This window comes from Furipterus horrens, unplaced genomic scaffold, assembly GCF_987537825.1.
Source record: "Furipterus horrens unplaced genomic scaffold, mFurHor1.1.pri manual_scaffold_13, whole genome shotgun sequence".
Lineage (NCBI taxonomy): Eukaryota > Metazoa > Chordata > Mammalia > Chiroptera > Furipteridae > Furipterus > Furipterus horrens.
The window spans coordinates 8,450,536-8,457,114 of NW_028327183.1; the positions used below are offsets into that span (position 1 = coordinate 8,450,536).

The following is a 6,579-nucleotide window of genomic DNA, read 5'->3' on the forward strand; positions in this document are numbered from 1 at the left end:
ACCTTGAAGGACAGTATGCTAAGTGAGATAAATCAGACAGAGAAGTATGATATGATCAGACACGAACGGTATGATATCCATTTTATGTGGCATCTTAAAAAAAAAACAGCATATACAGAGAACAGAATTGGTGGCTGCCTGAGGAAAGGGAGGGCTGTACAAAATTGGTAAAGGTAGTCAAAATGTACAAACTTCCAGTTAGAAAATAAGTCCCGGGGATGTAATAAATAGCAAGATGACTATAATTAGTCAATCTTAAAAGTTCTCATCACATGTTGGCCTGCGAGCCAAGTGTCGCTGGTTTGATTCCCTGCGCACATTTGAAGGAGCTGAGGCTACAGCTATACACATATCTGAGAAAAGAACATTCCAGGCAGAGGCCTGGCTGCTGTGGCTCAGTGGATTCAGCGTTGGCCTGCGAGCCAAGTGTCACTGGTTCGATTCCCAATCAGGGCACATGACTAGGTTGCACGTCAGATCCCCAGTTGGGGGCGCGAGTGAGAGGCAACCACGCAGTGATGTTTCTCTCCCTCTCTTTCTCCTTTCCCCTCTCTCTAAAAATAAACAAACAAGTAAATTATTTAAAAAAAAAAAAAAATTCCAGGCAGAGATTAGTGGTCAGTCACTACGAAGGCTTCCTCACAAGAGTACCTGTCGCATTCAAGGAAAAGCAAGCAGGCCAAGTGTAGCCGAAGTAAAGCTAGTGAGGGGAGGGAGTAAGCTGTGGGGGGAGACAGAGGAATGCCTGAGGAGACACAGGGCAGGGCTATACCCTACAGATGAGGAAAGGACTCGTGTGGCTTTTACTAACAAGTAGATTCAATGAGTGATTCTGAACAGAATGACATGATGTGGCTTTTAAAATTCAAGAAACACTCTAGATGACAAATTGAGAATAAACTGTAGGAGAGAACAAGGGTGGAAACAGTGGAGACAATAACATATTAAGAATTAGATGCTGCCCTGACAGGTGCAGCTCAGTGGGTTGAGCATTGTCCCACAAACCGAAGGGTTGCTGGTTCAGTTCCTGGTCAGGGCACATGCCAGGGCTGCAGGCCCCGGCAACCCATCAATCACAAAGATGTTTCTTTCCTTCTCTCTAAAAATGAATAAGTAAAATCTTTTTTAAAAAATTGGTCACCTAAACCTAAACACAGAATAAAGAACTCTATAAGCTATATACAATATTTCAAAACTAGATTAGTATGTTCACGTCAGTCCCCACACCAAGGTTTTGTGCTTGCCAAAGTCCTCGAGGGCTTACTGACTACAGATAGATCACTGAAAATTCAAAATGAGATACAGATAATGTTTACATTTTACCTTCAGACAACCTCAACTTCTGTAATCCTTGGTACATCTGTCTGTATGTAAAAGCAAAAAAAATATTCTTTTAAAATCCATGCCATAACAGTGTATATATATAAAACACTGCACTTGCCTCTCCATTTACCTAACTAAAGAATGAAAACATAAGTGTGAATAACCCAAATCACGGGAATCCCAAACTTATGTATTCCTGGACTTGAAAGGCCTAATGTAAAACATGTTTTTAGACTTCACCTGGCAAGGGATAAGAAAATATTCAAGGGCATAATGGTCAACAGGCAGTAAATCACTTTCAAATGAAAACTTTGCCAAGGTAAAAACAAATGGATCAAGAGTTGACTTGCTTCGTAATTATGTTGCTATGTCACTTTAAACAAGCAATTTTATTTAATGCAATGAAACTTTAATATTAACTTTTAAGGAACATTTAATAGCCTGTGTGGATATGTTCAGAATTTTACAAGAATTAATCCAATCCACACATCAGTATAGTTCGAAATAGTGTTAGTTAGCAAATAAATCCCTTGTTTTTAAAAGAGGAAAAAGTGAAGAGAGCCAGAAAAGCATGCTTACTCCAAAATCAGAAGGTTACCAATACCCTGACCATTGTGGCTCAGTTGGTTGGGCATCGTCCTGCAAAATAAAAGTATACCCAGTTTGCCGGTTAGTTAGTTCCTGGTCAGGGCACATACCTGGGTTGCAGGCCAATAATCCATTTGGAAGCATGCAAGACAAACTGGTGCTTCTCTCACACATCTTATGTTTCTGTCTCTTTCTCCCTCCCTTCCCCTCTAAGAATGAATGAATGAATGAATGGATAAAATTTTTATGAAAAATTAACCAATGCATAAATATGTAGAACAAATTCATGTCTTTCTAAAATCAATTTTTAAAAAATTATGTTACCAGGTTCTTGATTTGAAATCAACAGAAACTGTATTCAGAAACAGTATTTACAAACTTATAAAGGTACGCAGTATATAACATACTTCACTAAAAGATAATAACAGAATATCCTTAATAACTACACCAAGAGAAAACTTACTTATCTGTCAGAATTCAATTTATAGTGCTGAAGAACATTTTAAAACATAAGTTCCTCCACCCTTTGCACATCTCTCAAGAGAAGTGCAAATTTCATTACGCTGAGGTTAAGTAATGACCACTCACAATAATTTTAACAGAAAAAGATCATCTTTTTGTCAGACTAGCGTTTTATATTTTCACACTAAAGAAATGAATAACTGAAATTTTGTGTCTTGTCCTCCAAGAAATTGCTAGAAAAAACCTGAATTTGCTTTGGTCACAACTAATAAAATTTTATCCAATGAAAACACTGGGAGTATTTTTTTGGCAATATATGTCATTATGCTGTACACTTATCTAGCGCTGCATGTCAATTATATTTTAATATTAGGGGGGAACCAAATTAGGAGTAAAGAAAAAAATCTTCCTAGGTGGTTCAAGAAATTGCCAATATGTAAACAGATTAATTCTGTAGAATTAATGGAGACAGCGATGACGTTCTAAAAAATCCAATCCACTAAACGAAAGTAAATCCTGAACTACAGAATAGACCTCCAGACATTTTAACTGCATGACAAACTTTGTCTTTAAAAAAAAAGTGGCTGAACACAAGCAGTCTCACTTTTTTGATGATCAAATTCATAGATCTTGATTTTCCTCGTACCGAATTCAAGCAGTATGGAAGAGAGGATAAACATCAGAACTGGTGTAGAAAAATCTGATCTGCCCTTAAACTAAGCCACCTCACTTTCCTGGACTTTTGTTTCCTAAGGGATGATACCATATTCAGGATATACTTTTGTCTAAGAATGTAATGGAGTGTAACAAAGGAGCCATTATTAAATTACCATTCAGGGCAACTGTGTATGTGTTTGGGGAAGGGACAACTCCTCACCCATCATAAGATGAGACAGAAAACTTACAAGGCAATATATAGCACAGCTAAGCGAAACTAACCAAAAAGAAGGTAAGAAACCAATCTGCTTAAGAACATCAGAGAAAATATTTACAGACAGTACATCTGAGTTTGAACTCAGACAGCGGATGTTTTGGTAGATACAAACGCTGCTATTCCAGATAAAAGGGGCAAAGTTGTACTTGGAAACCACTGTCTAACAGTTTTTTGACTACAGCATGAAACAGTAATATGCTGTCACGGTAGGAAGAAATCAATACTTACACTGCCCCAGACTAAATTACCAGAACTTCTGAGGAAAGGATGGCTATTTTTCACACCAATGATTTAGGCAGTAAATTGGCATTAATGTAAAAAACTAACTGTATTCCCAGAATCACAATTAGGACGCATTCACATATCACTTATATAATTTTAAAAAGTCCAATAAACAAAATTAATGGTAAAAGATACTGGAGATTAGTTAGGGAGTGACCGCAAAAAAAGACAAAGGGCTTTGAAACAAAGGGGCAACTGTTCTTATGATGGGTCTACATAAAGTTCAAAGAGTGAGCGCTGGCCTGTGAACCGAAAGGTCCCCTGTTGGATTCCCACTTGGGGCACGTGCCTGGGTTGCACGTCAGGTCCCCAGTTGGGGGTGCTTGAGAGGCAACCACACATTAATGTTTCTCTCCCTCTCTTCCCTTCTCTCTAAAAATAAATCAAGTCATTAAAAAAAGAAAAGAAAAATGTTATAGCTAATATTTAAGTGACTTTTAAGTTAGCTATGTTCTTTTATAAAGAATATACTACATTCATAAAATATAGTATTTCAAAAGGGCAGGCTACAATTTTTGTTAATTCAAGCATAAACATCCTACAAAAATTAGTCTTAAAATACTTGCGCATTCAAGCAGAATTACTATGGACAAATTTACTCCCACGGCATCGAGTCCCAGAGGTTTGTCACCTCGTAGAATAAAATGAAATAGATTCAAGTTCATAAATTTAAGCTGGTTAAAAAGAAAGCTTTTCATAACTACCCGTGCATCTCACAAACACTTGGAAAAAGCAACATAGAGGGTAATTTGAGACTAGGTTTTAAGTCTGTTTAGAAGGCGCAGGCACTTCCTCTTCTGTCCGCACAAGTGTCCTTTCATTCAGTTTTGATGACTTCATCTACAGTTAGGAGGATGTCACAGAACTTACACCGACAAGACCCTAGTTAAAGAGACGGCACTTAAACCCCGGGGAGAAACTTCAGAGACTAGAGGCGGCTAAGCCAGGGATCCCTCGGTTCCGTTCCATCAGCTGCCGAACCTGCGGAAAACTTCCAACGATTACAATCTCAGGCAAGAGGAGGAAAAAAAAGAAATATTTTGGTTATTCATGGACAAGCCTTGGTGCCTTGATTTTAAACTTACGCTCCCACTGGAGGACTTGGGACCCACACTTGTTGGAAGGTGGCAAACTCTCCAAACAAGTCCCGTCCACAAGCCACCGACGCGGTCAGCGCACAGCCTCACGCTTTCCGTATCGGCCGCTCACCTTCTCCGCAGACACGGTAACAACGCGCAGGACCCGAAAGCACTGTCACTTACAGCGTCACCAGGCGCCCCATCAGCAGCCACAGCGCGGGGCTGCCGGACCGGACCGGCCTCCCAGGCTCCGCGTGCCCTCCCGCCTTCTCACCCCCGCCGCTGTGTCTATTCCGATCGAACAGGTTGTCACGAAGGGAACGTTCAGCATTTTTCCTCACACGCGCACAAAAACACTCAAATCACACTCCCTTCACTTTGGACTGTTAAATCCCGCCACGCATTTGAATTCGAGAGAAAGAAGGGGGGCCGGGGCGGGGGTTATTAAGAATCGTCACTCGGCTCTCGGGAAGAAACGGCGGCCACGATTTATTGGCGGACTCCGGGGGGAAAAGTTTACTTCCCACGGGTCTGTTTCCACGACATCTGCGACCCCACCGACCCCACGCAGGTCCTTCTTTATAAGGGACAAAGCTTCCTCGCAGGGCGGGTGCGTCCGCGCGCGGGCCCGGCCGGCCAACTCTGCGGAGGAGGGCGGCGCTGGGAGAGGCGGCTTCTGTTTGGGAAACTTCCCTGGAGCGCCGGCCTCCGGCAACCCCGCCGGGCCCCGGCATCAGCCTCTCCCGGAGCGCGGGGGCCGCCGAGCGCTCGGCGCGCGAGAAGAACCGCCACTGCAGCGCCGACGCGGGCCGCGCGGGTGGGGGCCGGCCGGCCTCGGGGCCGGTGGGAGCCCCGCGCGCGCGGGTGGAACAAAACCTGTGGCAGGAAGTCAGGAGGAAGTGCTCGCGCGCGCGCGCGCCCGCCCCTCCCACCGGCGCTCAGCGAAACACCCGCGGTCTGACAACGTGCTGGGGGCCGGGGAGGTGGGGGGCGGCCGCGTCGGGTCTGAAGGGGCAGCCCGGGGGCCTGCAACTACTCCGAACGCGGCCCCCGCGCCCCGGGAGCTAGGCCTCGCCGGCCGCTGCCCGCCGCGCTCACCCGGGAGCCCGGAGGGAAAAGGGCAGTTGAGGGGCTCGCGGCGGCTCAGGAGAGCGAAGCCCGCGCGAAGCGAGGCCCGGCCGTCGGAATTACCGCCACCGCCGCCCTCGGAGTCTCCGGGCCCGGCCCGGACCACCGGGTCTCACCCCGCGCTCTGCCCTCCGCTTCGTGGAGCCCTCGTCCCGACTTCTCTTCAGAACCCACAGACTCCGCGAGCCGCGAGGAAAGAGCCCGCCATCACCCGTCTCGCGACTTCCCTGTCCCGACTGCCCCTCAGTCCGCGGAGCTCCGGGAAACGCTCCCAGTGGCCGCTCCCGGTAGCGCCAGGACCATCCCCGGTGCTTCCCTCGCCAGCCCCCGCGTTTCGCCGCTGACACCGCCAGCCAGCCCCAGCCCCCGACTCCGGCCCACCTCACCTCAGGCGGCTCCGGCGGCGCTGGACACAGGAAACTCCTGGGTCCCCCGACTCCGGCTCTCCTCTACCCCCTCTCTTCGGTTAACTCTGCTTGTTTCTCTACAAAATGGCGCCGGAGGTCGCGCGCTCACGTCGCGGCCTTTCCCCTCCCCGTTCTCATTTCATCATTTGCTGCCCGCCGAGGAGGGATGGTCCCAGCACCAGCCAATGATTGTACACCATCCGTAGCCCCCACCCAATCACCGTTAGGTGCCCGCGGATTTAAACCAATCACACACTATCACTTGCAGAAGTCAAGGAAGAAACCAGGCTCCTGCTAGCAACTACCAATCCGGACTTCCACATCGCGGGCTTCAGCCAATTGCCGCTCACCAGTCCCTGGGGACTGGATCGGAGCC

The 6,579-nt window shown here is 46.4% G+C and overlaps 1 protein-coding gene across 7 annotated transcripts in view; it reads right to left on the reverse strand.

Moving 5' to 3' along the window:
• The window catches only part of CNOT1 (CCR4-NOT transcription complex subunit 1), a 77,192-nt gene extending 70,877 nt beyond the window's left edge, over positions 1-6,315 (reverse strand). For 3 of the 7 annotated variants that reach the window (XM_090260210.1, XM_090260212.1, XM_090260209.1), the window contains exon 1: positions 6,183-6,303. The gene's annotated coding sequence lies outside the window, so the exon portion shown is untranslated. Of the gene's footprint in view, positions 1-6,182 lie in introns of all 7 variants that reach the window. The other 4 variants (XM_090260214.1, XM_090260215.1, XM_090260213.1 and 1 more) reach the window with 2 other exon arrangements.
• Positions 6,316-6,579: the final 264 nt, after the last annotated feature.